The 21,532-nt window shown below is 45.0% G+C and overlaps 1 long non-coding RNA gene across 2 annotated transcripts in view; it reads right to left on the bottom strand.

The window, feature by feature from the left end:
• The window catches only part of LOC135209096 (uncharacterized), a 25,101-nt gene extending 9,489 nt beyond the window's left edge, over positions 1-15,612 (bottom strand). Inside the window, exon 1 of one of the 2 annotated variants that reach the window (XR_010313291.1) lies at positions 15,377-15,612. This is a non-coding gene — a long non-coding RNA (uncharacterized LOC135209096). Of the gene's footprint in view, positions 1-15,358 lie in introns of both variants that reach the window. The other variant, XR_010313292.1, reaches the window with a different exon arrangement.
• Positions 15,613-21,532: the final 5,920 nt, after the last annotated feature.

A 21,532-nucleotide genomic window follows, 5' to 3' on the forward strand; every position in this document is an offset into this window, starting at 1 on the left:
GCTAAATTTAACAGTAGGTAAGTATCCAAAATGATATTGTTAAGATACAATAAAGTTTTGTACATACTTACCTGGCAGATATATACTTAGCTATAGACTCGGTCGTCCCGACAGAATTTCAAAACTCGCGGCACACGCGACAGGTAGGTCAGGTGATCCACCATTCCCGAACCGCTGGGTGGCGGGGTCTGGAACTATTCCCGTTTTCTAAGCCATAATTTCTCTTCCACCTGTCTCCTGAGGGGAGGATGGGTGGGCCATTAATCGTATATATCTGCCAGGTAAGTATGTACAAAACTTTATTGTATCTTAACAATATCATTTTTGTACAAGAAACTTACCCAGCAGATATATACTTAGCTGATTGGCACCCTTGGTGGCGGGCAAGAGACAGCTAAAAACAAAATAATACTTAAACTAAATACATTAAAAAACAGGGAAAAAACAACCTATGTTCTTGGATAAAATAATCCATAGTTCCTACCTGATTGGGCTGAAGACTTCATGACTACTGTCGATGAGTCTGCCTGCCTCAAGAGTTTCAACGAGGAATGAACCAATGGTTGAATAACTCTTTGGATCGTGTCAATGGGGGCTAGCCCGCTTACGCGACAGAGCCTATACTGGATCGTACCAATGGGGGCTGACCCACATTACATGGTAGAGCCTTGACCTTTTGTCATATCAATGGATACTCGCCCTCTTACATGACAGAGTTAAGGTTATTAAAAAATCACAAAGAGCACTGAAGCCAATCCCGATCACCTGACCATGTTAGTATTGTTATAATCTATGAATTGCAAGAGGGTTCCCTATTCCCTCTGACAATTAACCAATAAAAAACAACCACCAATAAAAAGTAATTTAAACACTAAACTAAATTAGGAAGGATTAGCCTCAGCCCCTTCTCCCAGCACTGAATTCGCCGAAACATACGCTCCCAGAGCAAAGCACTTTTCGTACGAAATTTTAACGTCTCTTAGGTAATTCGAGGCGAACACAGAATTACATCTCCAAAACGTCGACTCTATAAGAGCCTGAAGAGACCTTGAGATGCTCTTCATCGCACTTAAGGTGAGCTTCCCTTATTACATCTTTTATGAAGTATGTAAGGGCGTTCTTAGACATCGATCTTTTCGGATCTCTTACAGAGCACCAAAGACTTTCTTCTATACCTCTCAGCAACTTCTTCTTCTCCAGGTAGAACTTGAGTGCCCTGACTGGACACAAAGTCCTTTCTAGTTCTCTCCCTGTTAATGAAGATAGTCCTCTTATCTCAAAGCTTCTTGGCCAAGGCTTTGAAGGATTTTCATTTTTGCTAGAAAAAATGGTTTAAAGGAGCAAATCGCTGAATCCTTCTTAAAACCCACTTTACCTTCCAAAGCTTGCAATCGCTAATTCTCTTCGCTGTTGCTAACGCAAAGAGGAATAATGACTTTCTCGTTAAGTCTCTAAACGAAGCTGCGTGAGACGGTACAAATTTTTCCGACATTAGGAACTTGAGGACCACATCCAAGTTCCAGCTAGGCTTCTTGATTACATGGTCTTTCGTGGTTTCGAAGACTTATAAGGTCATGTAGATCTTTATTATTCGTCAGATCTATTCCTCTATGTCGAAAACTGAGGCCAGCATACTTCTGTAACCCTTCACTGTTGAAACTGCCAGGTTAACATCTTTCTCAAAAATAGGAAAAAAATCTCCGTTTCAGTTACAGAGGTACTGGAAGAGGATATTTTCTTTCCCTTACACCATCTTCTAACAACTCCCACTTCGACTGATATACTTTAGAGGTGGAGACTCTTCTGGCTCTTGCAATAGCCTTCGCCACTTCTCGTGAAAAGCCCCTTGCTCTGACAAGTCCTTCGACAGTCTGAAGGCAGTCAGACTTCTAGAGCGGGGAAGGTTTTTTTGTGAAACCTGTCGAAGTGGGGTTGTTTGAGAAGATCGTTCCTCAGTGGAAGCGATCTTGGAAAATCTACTAACCACTCCAGCACCTCTGTGAACCAATCGAGAGCTGGCCAGAAGGGAGCGATGAGGGTCATTCTTGTTCCTTCCGAGCAAGCGAACTTCCTCAATACTTCCCCTACTATCTTGAAAGGAGGGAAGGCGTATGCGTCCAAGCCGTCCAATCTAGCAGAAAGCTGTCTACTGCTACTGTTTGTGGATCCGAGATCGGGGTGGAGCAATAGGTCTCTAATCTGTGATTCTTGTTGGTCGCGAACAGGTCTATATTGGGCCTTCCCCACAGATGCCAAAGTTTGTTGGCAAATCTGAGGATTGAGAGTCCATTCCGTGGGTAGGACTTGTTCTTTTCTCAAACAGATCTGCCCGGACATTTTTCTCTCCCTGCACAAACCTTGTGAGAAGAGAGATCTTCCTTTCCTGAGCCCAAATCAGCAGATCCTTTGCTGATTCGTACCAGGAAAAGGGAATGCGTCCCCCCTTGTTTCTTTATATAAGCGAGGGCTGTTGTGTTTTGTCCGAGTGAATCTGAATCCCCAGACCTGAGACCTGTTCCTCGAAATGAACTAACGCTAGATGAATGGCTGTTAGTTTTCTTTCTGTTTATGTGCCTAGGACACTTGTTCTCCTTCCCAAGTGCCTGACACTTCTTCCGAACCTAAGGTTGCTCCCCACCCTGAATCTGAGGCGTCTGCAAATAACGCTAGGCGAGGGTTCTGTAAGCGAAGGGAGATTCCCTTGCTTAGTTTTCTGTATCTAACCACCAACGGATATTCTCCTTGATCCCTTTCGAGATTGGAAATGTATCTCCGAGATTGTTGGATTTCCAATCCCACTTCTCCTTCAGATAAAATTGAAGGGGTCGTAGGTGTGTCTTCCTAAGGAAACTAACTGTTCCTCGAGGAGAGGGTCCCCCAGTAAGCTCATCCATTTCCCTCGCGGAACAATGTTCTTTCCTTAAGAAGACTGCCACCTTTTCTAAGCAGCTTCTTCTCCTCCTTTCCTGCGAAGGATACGCTAGAAAATCCCGAGAATCCATCTGAATCCCCAGATAGACAATACTCTGCTGGGGAGTCAGCATGGATTTCTCGCGATTGACTAAAAGTCCTAGGGGGGGGGGAAAAACTTTGTCAAATTTAGAGTAACTAATAGTCCTCCAGACATTTTTTCTCCGATTGGGCTCTTATTAGCCAATCGTCCAGATATAAACGAGATCCTGATCCCTTCCAGATGTAGCCATAAGCTGCATTCTTCATGATGTCCGTGAAGACTTGAGGGGCAGTCGAAAGTCCAAAGCACATCGCTCGGAACTCTGGAACACTTTCCCTTGGAACATGATCTCAGATATTTCCTTGCTGCCTGGAATGAATTGGCACATGGAAATACGCATCCTGAAGGTCCAGGGACACCATCCGATCCCCTGGACGAAGAGCAGATAGAACAGAGGAAGACGTCTCCATCGAAAATTTCTTCTTCAAGACAAAGAAATTCAGGGCACTGACGTCTAGAACCGGTCTCCATCCCCCCGATGCTTTCGGTACCAGGAATAGCCGATTGTAAAATCCTGGAGACTGGAGATCTTGAACCAGTTCTACCGCTTCCTTGGAAACCATCTGTTCCACTGCTTGCAAAAATATAGCAAGCTTTCGGACCGGATCCGAGTATCTTGCAGTCAACTCCCTTGGCGTTTGTCGTCAAGGGGGAGGATTTTCCCTGAAGGGTGGGATCAAGTATCTTTTTTCAGGATAGAGAGGGACCAAGAGTCCGCTCCCTTCTGCGCCCAGACTTTGCAAAGTGGAGTAGTCTGGCGCCTACTTTCGTCTGGAGGACTCCTTGCTCATCTAGACTTCCCGAAGGACCTTCTAGATGGTCTACTCCTTCTATCTGGTCTGTGACCTCTAAGAGGGGCTCTAGAAGAGGAGGCACCTCGAAAGGGCTGTACAAAAGAGGGTCTCTCTTTTTTCTCTATAGGCACTGCCGGCCTAAACTTCTTGGCTGAGTGCGTGAGGAGATCCTGAGTTGCCTTCTCCGTAAGAGATTTAGAAACCTCTCTAAACAGTCTCCTGTGGAAATAGATGCGGGGGATAACGGTGCAAAAAGAAGAGATGCTCTTTGCAAAGGTGATACTGCTCCTGCTAGAAAAGAGCTAAAGACCGATCTCTTCTTTAAGACTCCCGTTCCAAAAAGAGAGGCAACTTCTACGGAACCGTCCATGACCGCTCTGTCCAAGCAAGCCAGGACGCTTGAAAGTTCCTCCATGGAAACAAAGTCAGTGTCCTGGGCTCTCTTAGCTAACGCTCCCAAAGCCAGTCCATAAAATTGAAGACTTCTATGGGTTTTTAAAGAGGCCCTTTAGAAGGTGGTCTAGCTCACACATGCCCCAAGTTGCCTTAGCCGACAGCAAAGACTTCCTCCTGGAAGAGTCCACTAAGGAAGCAAAATCCGCATCTGCGGAAGAAGGGAGGCCTAACCCCATAGGTTCTTTGGTCTCGTACCACCTTCCTGGTTTGCCTGTTAACTTGGAAGGAGGGCAGGAAAAAACTGTCTTGCCCGCTTCCCTTCTGGAAGTCAACCACTCTGAAAAGGTCTTTAATGCCTTTTTCATACAAAGAGCGGGGCGCATCTTGACGAAGGAAGACGACTTGAGAGCTTTTGTGCTAGACATCAAAGATCCTGGTGAAGGAGGGTCAGCAGGATGAAGGGAGTCTCCGAACTCCTTTAGCAGCAAAAGAGAAAGTCTCTTATAGTCAGAAACTGCTACATCTACTGGCTCGTCGTCTTCCGATACCTGGTCCAACTGATCCACCGAGGAGGAACCGTTTGGGAGTGATCTGGCTCTTCCCGGAGAAGAACTCCTTTCCTGAGAAGGGGAGCGCTGAACTTATTGCACTTCTATACGAAGAGTGAGGCTCCTGCCTGTCCGAAACACTCTTGCGCCTACTAGACTCTTGTTGTCTAGGTTCGCCAGGTTCGCGGCGCTTGCTAGGCTCCTGGCGCCCTGATTCAGGGCGCTTGAAAAGATCCCCGCGTCCTGATTCATGACGCTTAACAGGCTCTTGGCGCCCTAACTCTTGACGCCTAACGTACTCCTGGCGTCCTGCCTCCTGGCGTCCTAACTCCTGGCGCCAGGAGTCTGGCGCCCTGACTCCTGGCGCCCTGACTCATGGCGTCCTGGCTCCTGGCGCCCTGACTCATGGCGTCCTGATTCCTGCCTTCTAGCAGAATCCTGACGTCCTGAATCCTGTGGTCTGAGAGGCTCTTGACGCCCTTTCTTGCGTCTTGCTGCCTCTTTGCGCCTGTCTGGCTCCTGGTCCTGCAGACCCAAAGGATCCTGATACTTAAATCGGTTTTCGGTTCCTTAAACCCTAAACCGATCGAGATTCTGCTCGATTTGCGGCGTCTCTGAGGGCGCTTCGGGAAGACAGCCTATAGGGCGAAAGAACTCTTCTCTCAGGAGAACAACTCCTATCGGACGAGTCTCTCGACGAAGGCGAAAAACGCTCTGGAGATTGTGAGGGTTCTCCTCCATACGAAAAGGGGCGCTTAGCGGAACTCTTAACAGGGAGCGAAACATCTTTCCTCCTTGTCGAGTCCGTAGCAAAGGAGCCTACTAAAGAAGCTAACTGCTCTTGCAGATTAAACAAAAACTTCTTCGTAGGATCCTGAAGAGAAGGCTCCTCTTGTTTCGTCTTCTTAGGTCCCGAAGGCCAATCCTCGGGAAAACGCTCTGGGCTGGAATCAGCCGCGTCTCCTTTAGGCGCCTTCCAGGCTCTCTTCAAAGGGCGCGAAAGCGAGGCCGAACTCCATCCTCGTTTAGGAGAGGAAGAGTCTGAGGCCGAAAAAACACTCCCTTAGGACGCCTTTTTCTGCGGCAATCCGAGGCAGCCTGGGACTTTACAACAGGATCTGCCGAAGGGACGCCTGACCGTTGGGATGTCTCTGCATCCTCCCTGCGGCTTTCGACATTCCTCCTCCCCTGGTCCTGGAGTTTTTGGAAGCGGTCTAGGCCTAGGAGCAATGAGGAACCGGTCAGACGCCCCCTCCACTGCACTGGGGACACTGCACAAGTCACTATCACCACTCTTACCTTGGTTTAGAGCTCGTAGCTGAGCTTGAAGTCTCTTGATTGAAGCTTTTACATTTTCCCTCTCCGAAGAAGAATCTTTGGATTCAGAACAGGGAGAAGCAGCTGAGGCTAAGGGAAAATCGTTAGTAGGAGAGTTAGAGTTAACTTCTTGTTCTAAAGAGCAAGATCTACTAGATGACCTAGCTGAAGCCTTTCTCACTCTATCTCTCTCAAGCTTCCTAACATATGACGATAACTCCTTCCATTCCAGCTCAGTAAGGTTCTCGCATTCAACACAGGTGTTATTAAAAGAACATTCATTCTCCCTGCATTTAGCGCAAATACTATGAGGATCTAATGCCGATTTAGGCAGCCTAACCTTACAACCTTCCCTACTGCAAACTCTAAACATAGGTGAAGCCTTAGCGTCAGACATCGTGAAAGAGTAGTCAAAACCAAAGTCGAAAAACAGTCCACAATAAGCGTATGCCAAGCCAGAGAAAAAACAGAATACGTCACCAAAAAACCAATCCAAATTCTCGGCAAACGAGTAGAAATCCAAGATGGAGGAACGAAACAATAGGTGTTGTCCGTTCAACCGACAGAGAAATTATGACTTAGAAAACGGGAATAGTTCCAGACCCTGCCACCCAGCGGCGGGAATGGTGGATCACCTGACCTACCTGTCACGTGTGCCGCGAGTTTTGAAATTCTGTCGGGACGACCGAGTCTATAGCTAAGTATATATCTGCTGGGTAAGTTTCTTGTACAAAATAATAAATTTTATTATGAAAATTTATATAATCAGTGCTCAAGTCCCTCTCTGCCCGTGATAGAATCTGGGGAGCCAGGCAGTGGCTACTGACTACTTAGCAGGTCGACTTATGGATGCCAACATCCCTACATCATGAAGCGGCCGGGTCTTCTTACAGAGAAAATCTATCAAGCCATGAGCAGCCCTAGAAACTACTTGGCTACCACAACCCTAAAACATTGTGGTATTTTAGGCAAAATGAACATGCTCAGGGCCTCAAGGAAAGAGGGTCCACTGAGCTAGGGCCCACAAAAATGAAAAAAAAAACTCATAGGCAAGAATATTATTAACAATAAAATATTACTATTAACATCACTGTAGTACTGAAGAGGTTAGTAATAAATTTTACTATAAATAACACTTTAAATGAAGTAGGCTGTTGTAAAAATGTAGAAGAGGTACACACTTTGGGGGCCCGTTAATCATAGGTTTTATATGCTATGCCTAATTTTTATGTATGTTGAACATTGTTGAAAACTGCATTCTTGCCATATCTTACAAAATGTCTTGAATGTCAATTAAAATCATTGATAAATTGTTTAACCAAACCACCCAGTTAAAGCTTGAACCTCTTTAAGGGCTGGTTCAAAGGGAGTATTCTAAGTTAACACTACTAAAGTAAATAAATTGCTACTCCTTAAAAATTCAACAGTTTGCTAACTGGATATCAATACTGTGCTTTATTTTCATTTGAAAATGACAATTTGTCGAAATTGCATTTTCCTAACTATCACAAACCTGAGGTCCTTTAACAATAGGAGGTAAACTAGCGGCAGCTGGGACGGTCGTAAGCTTTCGAACAGGGGAGAACGGTAGTTTAACTGCTTGTCCGATCGTGCGCGCGCCCGCGCGCCCGAGAGGTGAAGAATCACTTTTGCTTTAGGCCCATGCAAAAAGTTGCAGAGTGAGGGGTGTCATGAGGTGGGACTATATGTAAAGGACCTCAGGTTTGTATAGTTAGGAAAAAATGCAATTTTCGACAAATTGTCATTTGTTCCGATACGTAATACAAACCCTCGGTCCTTTAACAATAGGAAGACTCACTTCTTGGTGGGAGGAATCTGAGTCTTTTTGGTGAACAGACTGGTGTTCGTCCAACCCTGGAGTGCCTCCCTGGTCGTAAGAGCAAGGGAGGGATCCAAACCTCTGTCCGATTGATCGGGGTGTGCACCGCAGGATCAATGGTCAGACCTCTGGCCAAGTACTAAGAGAGAGGCAAGCGTATCTCTTCGTACCAGCAAGCAAGAACTTGTTCCTGTTTGCAAGAGACAATCATAAAATGATGGGTTTGTCTCAATTTGGCATCCACTTCCTCCCCCTTGTTGGAGGAAGTGGTGGATATTTACTCCTATCCCTACTGAAAGGGATAGGATGGTGCTCTATTGAGTAGCTCACCTGCATCTCGTCCTTACCCAGCAGGGTGACGACCGTGTCCCTCACTCTACCCAAAGGTAGAGGGGAAGAAAAGATGGGAAGAGGAGCCAGTCACACTCTCATTCCTCATCCATTCTTACGTCACACCAGGACTCGATGCTGTTCAGCCTGCGAGGGTCTGGGTTAACTACACAACGTGTTGAGCAACCACCACGGTTCCCAAGGAAAAAGATCCAAGGAACTGTGGGCAATATCCTGAAGGTAGAAGGAGGTGCATGCGGTCCGGTTGGACCAGGCGCCTGCCTTCATTACCTGCGCCACGGAGAAGTTCTTGCGGAACGCGAGAGAATGATGAAGAGGCGTCCACACTCATCCTGGGTGTCGAGTTTCTTCAGACAGCTCCGTCGCACCTTCACAGGACAAAGCAGCATAGCCTTCGTATCGGAGGCGGTGACGTCCATTAGGGAGGGTATTGTGAAGGACTCGAACCAATCGTCAGTTACCGAAGGGTTCTGAGTCTTCGCTACGAAGATCGGTACGAAATCGAGCGTCACAAATCCCCATCCCTTTGTGCTTGACTTCTCAAGAGAAGTCATGCAGTTACCTAAGACGAAAAGAAGGGAATAGTCGTATGACCTATCCCTCTTCTCGACTTTGGTTATGTACAGTACTCATACTGACAAGCTATTAAGACGAAGTAATGATTGCTCTGGAACAACCGAACTAAGTCCACAGCATAGTTCGTAACTGACTCGGACGCTCTGACAGCTGCCGACTGACTGGTTCGGAATCAGTAGAGGCAAGTTGTCCAAGCATGCCGGGTAAGTCACGTGACCTTCGCCCTTTAAAGAGTTATGCTGAGAGACCAAACAATAAAATATTTGTTAGTCACCGATGCCGGACTGGCGCGGCGATGATTCTCTTAATGCATAAGCTCAAAAGGCGAAAGTCAATTGCCTTCAAAAGACCGAGGTCCCTGATGGCAAGAAAATCTCATAGACGTTGAATCTCAGCTTAAGGAGAAACAACACTATGTGACGTTGAAGACGAAGGTAGGCAATGAATGCAACCTACGTCTTCCAGTTGAATCGAGAGAAGGAATCTCAAGATTCTAAACCTGTGCTTACAAATGACTGAAAACGCTAACCGCCATTTCATTGCTGTCCCGTTGTGCAATGAAAGCGGGGCGTTCTTCAGTAATGAAACACAGGGGAGAGCCGCTTGAAGAACTGCTTCTCATGGGCTGAACGTTTGGAAGTAGAGCTGGCAGGTGTGGGAGTAGGCGATGTCTTTCAATACATCTGCTAATCCGGGGTGAACATGAACCAATTGTACACCTCCGAATACAAGATATTTTGAGGACCAAACTTCAGATTCGCAAAAATCATTCGCATTATCGGGATAACGAATGCAGCAAGAGACTATTACAGAATTCTGTTACCGTGCTGGTAAACAGAAAGATGAGAGTCGAATAGATCTCTTGTTTAAAATTCTCGCAATACCGAAGACAGATGAATACTAGCGTTCTCAGCAGTAGATGGTCAATTCATGTATGGCGAGAATCCCCGTTAATCAGAGACTTAAGTCCGTGATTGTTGGGCAGAGATACGGTTGTTATTCAATCAAAGCAGGTGAGAAAGACATAAACAACCGTCTATCTCAAAGCGGCAGCTGATACTGAAATGCCTCGGGCAATTCAATACGCAGTAGCTGTCGCTGACGGTCGTCATCCTGAGTTTGCCAAGTAATCCTTTCCACGAAGGAATGCGTTCGGCTAGAACCACCGAGCATAAAAAGATATGCTCGAGCAATTATATTTAAGCGAAACGAATTTCGGTAAATATAAAAGCTAAAATGGTGTTGTTGTGACAACACCATAAGTATATAAAATTGAAACTGGAAACTCCTGGGAGGTTGCAGGCAACCCGGGTTTTGCAGTTCATTAGAATACTTTTCGTCTAAGTCGCAATCCGTATAAAACCAGGATATGCGCCTACCCCTCGGACCATTCAACTGCTTAGCAGAACATGTTGCGAGGTTAATATACGTAGTATATTTGTAGGATTCTGAACAACGATCTCCATCCTAAATTCCTTTCCTTCAAGAAAACAAAATAAGGATTGGAGATCGACCACCTTCGTTCTCTATTAAAGAGAGTGAAGGAGAAGTCTTCCTCGAAGGAAAGCTTCAATGGTGAACAGAATACTAACGATAGTTCCAGCCAAACTGGATATTCCCGTCCGTTCTTCTCTATTCCAGGTTGGTCGCCTACTGTGAGATAGTCTTCTTTCAGCAGCAGTCTTCTTCTAATGCTAGAAATTCCAGGAATTCGAGCATAGGCGAGGTTCCCGATTATCGTGTAACATATCGGGGATTCTCGTCTCGCTCACTTTGGACCGTGGTCTCGCCTAAGTGTTTGGAGATCGTAAGAAACTCTAACACTCTGAATGCGCTAGAATTCCGTAGAATTCTAAGCAGTCTGCGAAACCCCACCGAATTCGTCAAACGATATCGGCTGGTGGTCCTCTCGATTCCCGTAGAAATCGAGAATGGGGCAGGATCCCTCCTCAACGACCGGGGCTTACGTCAGTAGGACCCGAAGGTCCCCCCTGGTAGCGCAGTCCCCAACGTGGGATCCTACAGAGAAATCTCTGTAGGATCCTTCCCCTTTCCCTCGTAGCCGTAAGGAGAGAGGGAATGGGGAGGAATTGGATACTCGCTCGCCTTCCCAGTGGAACTAGCAGTTGGAGAAGAGTAGGAGCAGCCATCGAACTCTCACTGTAGGTAAGGGTCTGCCGCCACTGTGAACGTCGTCTGGGTGGGGCTGATCGACACCTGACAGGAGAGAGCCGATACCGTCCTCCGACTCATTCCAGTCCTCGTCGAGGTCGAAACTCTCAGGAGGACCGAAGGAGTATTTAAATACGGTGTCCGAAGACACGTAGAAACGCCGCTGTCGCAGTAGAGGAGGTGGAAGTAGCTTGATCGACCGGCCAGAACTGAGAGAGCCTTCTTGTCCGGAGACGAGAGACTCTGGTTCAAGACAGAATCGGTAAGCTCCGATCGCGGCATACCCACCGTCGGTTTGGGTTCCCTCTCGGGCCCCAAAACGACTCGAGCAGAGACATGGCTCTGCTGGTGGGAGCAGCGATCCTTCCCCCCGGTCGTTGTGCTGACGAATCAGTGCAATAACCTGGGTAAAAGTTACTCTGAATCTCGGAAGTTACAGCGTCTTGAGGGATAGGACCGTCCAGTCCCCTCCAACAAGAGCAGCTCCCAGGTACCTCCTCCTTCAGAAGAAGGACCAGCAACAGATCCCTGACGGTTGCCTCAATCACTTGCGAGTACGTCCTGGTTGGTCCTAAGACCAACCTGGCACGTGCGGCGTCGTGACGGGATCGTGAGCGGCGCATCTCTCACGATCACTCCTATATACCTAGCTCTTCCTGGCGTATGCCGAGGAAGTTGAAGGTATCGGAGAGACAGAACTGACGCTACCCCCCCTCTCTCCCCCTGACGGTCGCCTCCCAATCACTTGCGCGTACGTCCTGGTTGGTCCTAAGACCATACGTGGCACGTGCGGCTCGTGACGGGATCGTGAGCGGCGCACCTCTCACGATCACTCCTAGCTACCTCGCTCTTCCCGGTGTAGCCCGAGGAAGTTGAAGGTAGTGGAGAGACAGACCTGACGCTCCCCCCCCGCTCGCTAGCAGGACCCAGCGTACGTGGGGGGGCTGCAGCCGATCACCAACCCGCGGTGGGGATCGATCTGCAGGCCTGGCCGTGCCGCTCACCTGTGGCGAGCGGCTCGACTGAGCACGTCGACCCCGGTCCCGTGCGTCAGACGATCTGCTGCTGGTCACCGTATCCGCCTGGTCCCTGTGGGAGCGGCGGTCAGGTGACCTGCAGAGCTCGCTTTCGCCGTGAGACCGGTGAGCGTCCTCGCGGCACGTTCAAACCGCTGGTACCAGCCGAGGCTGGTACCGTCGGTCGAGGGGACCTGGGGGACCTCTTCCCAGCCTCAACCCGTGTGGCCGGTCAGAGACCGTCACGTCCACCCGAGGTACCGGCTGGTCGCTGCGAGAGCGGCCGCTGGCCTGGCGAGAGTCACCTGAGCGGCTCTCGACAGTCTTCTGCTCCGTGCCTCGGTCATGATGCTGAGCGAACTCAGGCGTCTTAACTTTGGCTGCACGGTCACCCGAAAAGGAGATCGTACACTCGGAACTTCTCGCGGACGAGAAACCGAGCCGGTACCTGGCTTAGCAGCAGAGCTGCCAAGACCAGGCGAGGGTGTACCAGCGGTAGCCAGCACACTCCCTTGGTCCCCGTCTTCTTCTTCTTCTCAGAAGGGGAGACGGGCCCCGTTCCCGAAGGAACAGGAGGACCAGCAGAAGAACCCCCCGTACACACCGGAATGTGACGAGCCCTTCGAAGTTCCCGAAGAAGTCTTCTTAGGGGGCATAACAAAACCCGGTTACCAGCTGGTCGCTGCGAGAGCGGCCGCTGGCCTGGCGAGAGTCACCTGAGCGGTTCTCGCCAGCCTTCTGCTCCGTGCCGTGGTCTTGGCGCCGAGCGAACTCTGGCGCCGAAACTTTGGCTGCACGGTCTCCCTGAGGGAGAGCGTACACTCGGGATCTCCCGCGAACGAGAGACCGAGCCGGAACCTGGCGTAGCGGCATCGCCGCTAGCACCAGGCGAGGAAGTACCAGAGCTAACCGATACTCCTCTGGTCCCGTCTATCTCTTCCTTACGGAAGGGGAGACGGGCCCCGCTCCCCGAAGGAGCAGGAGGACCAGCAGAAGGAACCCCCCCCCGTCCCACCGAGGTGGGGACGGGCCCTTAGAAGTTCCCGAAGGAGACTTCTTAGGGGGGGAGGCAGCCTTCTTCTTCTTCGGCTTATGGGCCTTAGAAGTCGAAGGGGAAGAGGCAGCAACAGACGAAGATGACACCTTCCTCTTCTTCGTCAGCTCACGCAGGACAGTCGTCAGGTCCTCCATCCAGGCCGGAGTCGTGGGCCTATTGCCGAAGCAACACGGCCCGACTGCACCTGTCCGGAAGGACCTGGGACTGGGGAAGACACACCATGGGCAGGACCAGCATGGACAGGCGCAGGAACCAGGAGCGACAGGAACAGCAACCAGCTCAGGAGCGGCAGGAACAGCGGCAGCGGTAAACACAGAAGGGACAGCCAAGCCAGTAGCGGGAACCACATCAGCGACAGGTACGGCAGGCCCAGCCATCGCCTCGTAGAATCATCGGCAGCCAGCGTGGTACTGGCGGCCGGTCCAGGGCGAGCTGCTGGAACAGCGGAAGTCTGGGGCAGGCAACACGAAGAAAACACAGGCGGCGGCGGCATACCCCTCCTCGGTACGGCGGCGACCGGCCCTATAAGCGGCAGACGGCGTCACCGACACAGCATGGGGAGTGTAGACCAGCGGGGGGAAGCAGCATAAGCGGCCGTGAAGGTTGTAGTGGAGACCACTCCAAGGTCACCGCCCCAGACCTCGCTAGACTCTGCAGCAGATCGTGGATGCTAGGCACGCCCTGCAGCCGCAGTGGTCCATACCTGTCCAAGGTCGTCTCCCACGGCTGTAGCACAGACAGATTAGTAAGAGGGGTTCCCTCACGCACGGGGGGGGGAGACATGCCCCCACCCCGAACGGAAGGAAGACCCCAAAAACAAAATACGAGGAAGCTGAGCGGGGGGGCAGGAAAGAAGACGAAGAATCGGATACCAAGGGAGTCGCGGGAGAGCTTTCCGACGACTTCCTGGCAGACCTTCGCTTCCCCTACCCCCGCACAGCAGTGAAAAGTAATATGAAAATGAAACAGAATACTGCACTTGCGATTCACTTCATAGAACTTAAAGAGGGAAAAATCAATTCCCGGTAAGAGCGGAAACTTGATCCATAATAATATGATGCTATCATAAATATATATGAAAATGAACAATACTGCACTTGCTATTTTCACTTTCACAGCAATAAATCGTAAGGATTAATTCCCGGGTAAGAGCGGAAATTGATCCAAAATTAAATTTGATGCAATTAATAAATAAGAAAATGAAAAGAAAACTGCATTGCGAATCCACTTTCATTGCATTCTATTCATACAAAATAAGAGGCTCTTGCCGAGCGCAATCAAGCTCTCGGCAACGAACGCACAGGGCAAAAATATAATGAAAAAGAGTACTTACATCTTTCAATTACACACTTTCGCCCAAAATACATGACTCGGCGCGAGTGCGCCCGCCCTCGGCCCACGAGACATAATTCAAGGGTTCAATTCATGAAAAGAGCGGAAATCGCCGTCTCTACGGCGATAGCTCCATGTTGATTCATAATTAAGTAATGAAAATGAAAACAGTGTACTTACAGTTTCATTTTTCAAGTCAAACCAAACCATTAGTAGAAAACACAATATAACAAAGCATACGACGATGAAGCGGGCAGAGAGCGATGACGAACACGTCCTTCACACCCGCGGCCGAAAGCAAAAGTGATTCTTCACCTCTCGGGTCGCGCGGGCGCGCGCACGATCGGACAAGCAGTTAACTACCGTTCTCCCCTTGTTCGAAGCTTACGACCGTCCAGCTGCCGCTAGTTACCTTCCTATTGTTAAAGGACCGAGGGTTTGTATTACGTATCGGAACAACTGGAGATATAGCTTACTTTTATCGAATTATCAACTAGGCCTATCACAGCATATTTTTCCCAACAACATAAACATATGCTTTATACTACCACCATGTGATTTCTTCTTATTGCTAGACAAATGTTGTTAATACAAAGCTGAAAATATAAAAAGGTTCTGCTGAGTGCTGGAACACAAACCAAGGTACTAAAACAACAGAAAAAGAATTCCACACTGAGATGTTGAGTTCTCATCATAACTCGAAGTATGGCACTTCTCATCAAATGTATGGTCTATGACAGTACAAATCTAATACAAAAATTTACTTTCGAAAAAAGTGGTGCAATGAACTCTTCCTACAACAACAGACTGCTAATAGTGGAACAGACTTAAGTGCACTGGCATACTACATGAAAGTATGTAAAATCAAAAAAGCATTTCTATAAAAACAGTAACAAGATAGTACAAAATAGGTCTTAAAAACCCTAACTCTACAATAATTACATACCTGTTTAATGTGACATACCTAAGAATTTTCTGGTATATGAATGTGAACTGCCAAGATGACATTTGATCTCAAGATCATTAAGATGAAATTACTTCTGAAGACTGCCAATGGCCCAGAATAGAAATGTAGCAATTGTGACATGGTGGGCTGAATTAAGTACATTTTTAAAGCTGCTCCTATCTTGAAGGAAGGATCTTGAAGAAACCCAGATCTTTCTTGGGTTGACAGTTTGTTGTTCTTGACTGATAAAGTTGAATGTTCTGAAAATAAAACATAAATTATCTAGTCAGTTACCAGAAATCTGACAGTGACTTACACACTGACTAGTCAATACTTTGGATTATTTACTTTTTAAGTGGCATATATACTATATCCAATGAACAATACTACAGAAAAATTTAGAGGCTTACAGTTTTCTATAGTGCTAATCCTTTCAGTATTTGAGCACTACAGGCTTTGGTGAAGAGTCCCTAAACTGCGAGTTCATGGAAGAGACTTACAAGGTAAAGCAAGATGACTTCTGATACTGTCTTAAATTATTATTACCCGACTCTTATGGACACAGGCAGAGGAAGTTCTCTGTTGCTATGAAGAAGTTCTCCGTTGCTATGAAAAACGACCAAAGAGGATATTTGCCGCTAATTATCTAAATGATTACCACTGCTAACAACACTTTTCGAAGACTTTAAAGTATTGCTCTAAATCTATTTCCTAAATCAAGTATCTCAATAATACCTCGGATGCTAAGGCTTAAACATTCAGTCCTCACTTAATTTCAACTTACATTCCCATCTATTTAAAATCTAAAGTTACATTCCCATCTAAAGTTACATTTTATTGCAACCATTCACAATATATCAATGGTAAGTTATATTCCTGATCCTCTCAACTTCTTCCTCTGATGTTTGAGACGTCTCATGCATATCATGATTCACATTAGACTCATGATACCTAATGCAGTTCATGTTAATAAACCTCTCTACTGCAACATATACCAGCCAGCACACTTCACAGGATCTACCACAGCAGATTCCACTAACAAGAAGGTTCTTCACACTTTTCATGGTTCGATTTTCAAAAAACAGGAAAGATGGACAAATTTCAACCTGATGTTTAATCACAGTACAACAAAGTACCTCCACTCTACCATTGCTGACAAAAAGTGCATGTAAGTTGGGCATCCCCCATCCCCTCACCTGCCTACCTCCAATTAACCATCTTGTTACCCACTTACAACAACCATTCCCACCTCACATTATATATAATACTGCATACGCAATGGTTTGTGTTTCTGTAGGAACAATCTATATTTAACATTTAAAATCACTTACTTTACAATTACATTCATTTAAAAAATTGACTCACATTCAAATACCTTTCTGCTCAGTCAAAAAAACACATTCAAACAATCCAAAAAGCCTTGGCATATTTCCTTTTTAAAATGATATTTTTAAGATACAATAAAGTTTTGTACATACTTACCTGGCAGATATATACTTAGCTATAGACTCGGTCGTCCCGACAGAATTTCAAAACTCGCGGCACACGCGACAGGTAGGTCAGGTGATCCACCATTCCCGCCGCTGGGTGGCGGGGTCTGGAACTATTCCCGTTTTCTAAGCCATAATTTCTCTTCCACCTGTCTCCTGAGGGGAGGATGGGTGGGCCATTAATCGTATATATCTGCCAGGTAAGTATGTACAAAACTTTATTGTATCTTAACAATATCATTTTTGTACAAGAAACTTACCCAGCAGATATATACTTAGCTAATTGGCACCCTTGGTGGCGGGCAAGAGACAGCTAAAAACAAAATAATACTTAAACTAAATACATTAAAAAACAGGGAAAAAACAACCTATGTTCTTGGATAAAATAATCCATAGTTCCTACCTGATTGGGCTGAAGACTTCATGACTACTGTCGATGAGTCTGCCTGCCTCAAGAGTTTCAACGAGGAATGAACCTATGGTTGAATAACTCTTTGGATCGTGTCAATGGGGGCTAGCCCGCTTACGCGACAGAGCCTATACTGGATCGTACCAATGGGGGCTGACCTTACCTTACCTTACAGACCTTACATCTTGTTCGGGTTGCCCCAGGTCCCTCAGTGTGAGGCACCTCTAATGTCTACCAGAGAGTTGCTAGTACATCTTCCGTATATTTGCATCTTCCAATCTTGGGATGGTCTGGGATGCAGTTAGATATTTGTCGAGCTTATTCTTAAACACATCTACGCTCACTCCTGATATATTCCTCAGATGAGCTGGCAACGCATTGAATAGACGCTGCATTATCGATGCTGGTGCGTAGTGGATTAATGTCCTGTGTGCTTTCCTTATTTTTCCTGGTATAGTTTTGGGCACTATTAATCTACCTCTGCTTGCTCTTTCTGATATTTTTAGTTCCATGATATTTTCTGCTATTCCTTCTATCTGTTTCCATGCCTGAATTATCATGTAGCGTTCTCTTCTCCTTTCTAGACTATATAATTTTAAGAATTGTAGCCTTTCCCAGTAGTCTAGGTCCTTAACTTCTTCTATTCTAGCTGTAAAGGACCTTTGTACACTCTCTATTTGTGCAATATCCTTTTGATAGTGTGGGTACCATATCATATTGCAAATATTCAAGTGTACTACGAACATATGTTTTATAAAGCATAATCATGTGTTCAGCTTTTCTTGTTTGAAGTGCCGTAACAACATTCCCATTTTTGCTTTACATTTTGCCAACAGAGTTGCTATTTGATCATTGCATAACATGTTCCTATCTCATCACACCAAGGTCTTTAACTGCTTCCTTATTTGTGATGGTCTCATATTGGAGGTCCCTTATATGCATATAGCTTTCTTTCTCTGTCTCCATAATTTTTATTGATTCAAATTTATCAGTAGTTAAATACCATCCTAGTTACCTCTGCCCAATCATATACTTTGTTAGGAAATGGTCTCTTTGTAGAGCGTTCCTATCTTCATCACAAGTAATTTCTCTACTTATTCTTGTGTCATCATCTGCGAAACTACTCACTACCGAATCCTTCACATTATTGTCTATGTCTTCAATCATAATAACAAACAGTATTGCAGCTAACACCGTACCTTGCGGCACACACCGGATATTACCTTGACTTCATCCGATTCTCGTCGTTTGCAATAACTATCTGTTTTCTGTTGTGTAAAAATTCTTTTAACCATCTTCCTACTTTATCCACGATATTGTGTTTTCTAATTTTCTTCGCTAATATATTATGGTCTACTTTATCAAAAGCTTTTGCAAAGTCTAAATAAACACATCTGTTTCATTTCCGCTTTTCATATTTTTGAATATGTTCTCACGGTGGACTAACAGTTGGGTTTGTGTACTTTTTCCGGGTACGAAACCATGTTGTCCTTTATTAAAACAAATTATTTTTTATTAAATGTTTCATAATATTTTTCTTCATTACCCTTTCATACACTTTCATAATATGTGATGTTAGACTCACAGCCTATAATTACTTGCCTCTAGTCTTGATCCACTTTTGAAAGTAGGGGTAATATATGCTAATTTTGTGCATCATCATAAATCTTGCCTGTATCTACACTTTGTCTTAATAATATTGCAAGTGGCTTTGCGATAGAATGAACTACTTTCTTTAACAAAATAGCAGAATTCCATCAGGCCCTGCAGCAGCTCCATTTTTAATTTCATTAATAGCCTGCAACAATATCACTTCATTAATATCTATGTCAGCTAAATATTCACTATTTTCATCCCTTACTTCTATATCATTATCTTCATTATCTATTCTAGGGGTGAATTCTCTCTTATATCGTTCTGCCAGTATGTTGCAAATTTCCTTTTTTTCATTCGTTAATCTCCCTTCAATTCTCAGAGGGCCTATTTCTATTCTTCTTTTATTCATCTTCTTCGCATATGATATAATAGCTTGGGGTTTTGCTTGATATTTAATAGGGTTTTTTTCTTCCAAGTCCCGTTTTTCATTTTCTTTTGATTGTATAATCTTTTGTTCTGCATTTTCTATCTTACTTTTTAGTTCTATAACTTTCCATGCATTTTTTTCTTTTGCAAGACCTTTTTTCCACTTTCTGATTTTCTGGAACAAGATCCTTCTGTCTCTTGTATGCATGAATGAGTTTAACTTTTCTTCTTCGGTATTATATTTTTTTCCACTATTTTCTCCAATATTTTTATATAATATCTCCGTATTTACCCTTATGTCATCACTTACGAAAATGTTATCCCAATCTTTGTTTAATTCTTCATTAATTTCTGACCATTTTATATTTTTTACTGTAGAAGTTGTATTTTCCATATCCTTCCCACTTTTTCATTTCTTGCTTATCTCTATTTCACTTGCTTTGGATGAACTGTTAATTCTATGACATTATGGTCTGAAATATTCGCATTATAAAACTATTAATTTTCTGTTATTTTCTAACATAATTCATCTCGTTCACAAATACTAGGTCTAAAGTATTTTCCTTTCTGTTGGCAGGTTGATTTATTTTGTTGAATGTTGTATTCTAGTAGCATCATCTAATAGCTTTTCAAATTGCCTCTTATCTTCTGCACTACTATTACTCTCTTTTTTATATGTATAAGTACAACCACAATCTCCTATTCGTTCTTTCCATTCTACGAAAGGAAAGTTGAAGTCACCAGATAGGAGAATAGTCCAGTCCTTGTGATTTCTACATATATCATCCAATTTTTTTCAATTATTAAGTCAAACTCTTTAGTATTAGGAGGTCTATATATTACTATGTTCATCATTTTTCAGATTCAAATTCTACCGCTATTAGTTCACATTCTGAGTTACTATATTTCTCATATATTTTTTCCTTGTTTTTTGTCTTTCCCATATATTGCGGTTCCCCCGCCTTGATTTCTATTTTTCTATCTGATCTATAAGTTTGGAACCCTTTTATTTGATCATCATTCCCAGTCTCTTGGGAATACCAGGTTTCACTTATATTCATTATATCTATTTTCTTTTCATTTTGGGTTAGTTCTTCTAAGTACTCTATTTTTCTTTTTGAGTTACTCGTAACTAAACCCTGCGCATTCATCACTATGATGGTTTGCGTGTTTTCTCCTTCATTTAATACTTACATGGTAGAGCCTTGACCTTTTGTCATATCAATGGAGACTCGCCCTCTTACATGACAGAGTTAAGGTTATTAAAAAATCACAAAGAGCACTGAAGCCAATCCCGATCACCTGACATGTTAGTATTGTTTATAATCTATGAATTGCAAGAGGGTTCCCTATTCCCTCTGACAATTAACCAATAAAAACACACCAATAAAAATAATTTAAACACTAAACTAAATTAGGAAGGATTAGCCTCAGCCCCATTCTCCCAGCACTGAATTCGCCGAAACATACGCTCCCAGAGCAAAGCACTTTTCGTACGAAATTTAACATCTCTTAGGTAATTCGAGGCGAACACAGAATTACATCTCCAAAACGTCGACTCTATAAGAGCCTGAGAGACCATGTTTTGTGAAATGCCATAGACGTAGCTATGGCTCTCACTTCATGAGCTCTCACTCTGAGAACCTTGAGATGCTCTTCATCGCACTAAGTGAGCTTCCTTATTATACTCTTTTATGAAGTATGTAAGGGCGTTCTTAGAAATCGATCTTTCGGATCTCTTACAGAGCACCAAAGACTTTCTTCTGTACCTCTCAGCAACTTCTTCTTCTCCAGGTAGAACTTGAGTGCCCTGACTGGACACAAAGTCCTTTCTAGTTCTCTCCCTGTTAATGAAGATAGTCCTCTTATCTCAAAGCTTCTTGGCCAAGGCTTTGAGGGATTTTCATTTTTTGCTAGAAAAATGGTTTAAAGGAGCAAATCGCTGAATCCTTCTTAAAACATTTACCTTCCAAAGCTTGCAACTCGCTAATTCTCTTGGCTGTTGCTAACGCAAGAGGAATAATGACTTTCTCGTTAAGTCTCTAAACGAAGCTGCGTGAGACGGTACAATTTTCCGACATTAGGAACTTGAGGACCACATCCAAGTTCCAGCTAGGCTTCTGATTACATGGTCTTTCGTGGTTTCGAAAGACCTTATAAGGTCATGTAGATCTTTATTATTCGTCAGATCTATTCCTCTATGTCGAAAAACTGAGGCCAGCATACTTCTGTAACCCTTCACTGTTGAAACTG

The sequence above is a fragment of the Macrobrachium nipponense genome, chromosome 37, assembly GCF_015104395.2.
Source record: "Macrobrachium nipponense isolate FS-2020 chromosome 37, ASM1510439v2, whole genome shotgun sequence".
Classification (NCBI taxonomy): Eukaryota; Metazoa; Arthropoda; class Malacostraca; order Decapoda; family Palaemonidae; genus Macrobrachium; species Macrobrachium nipponense.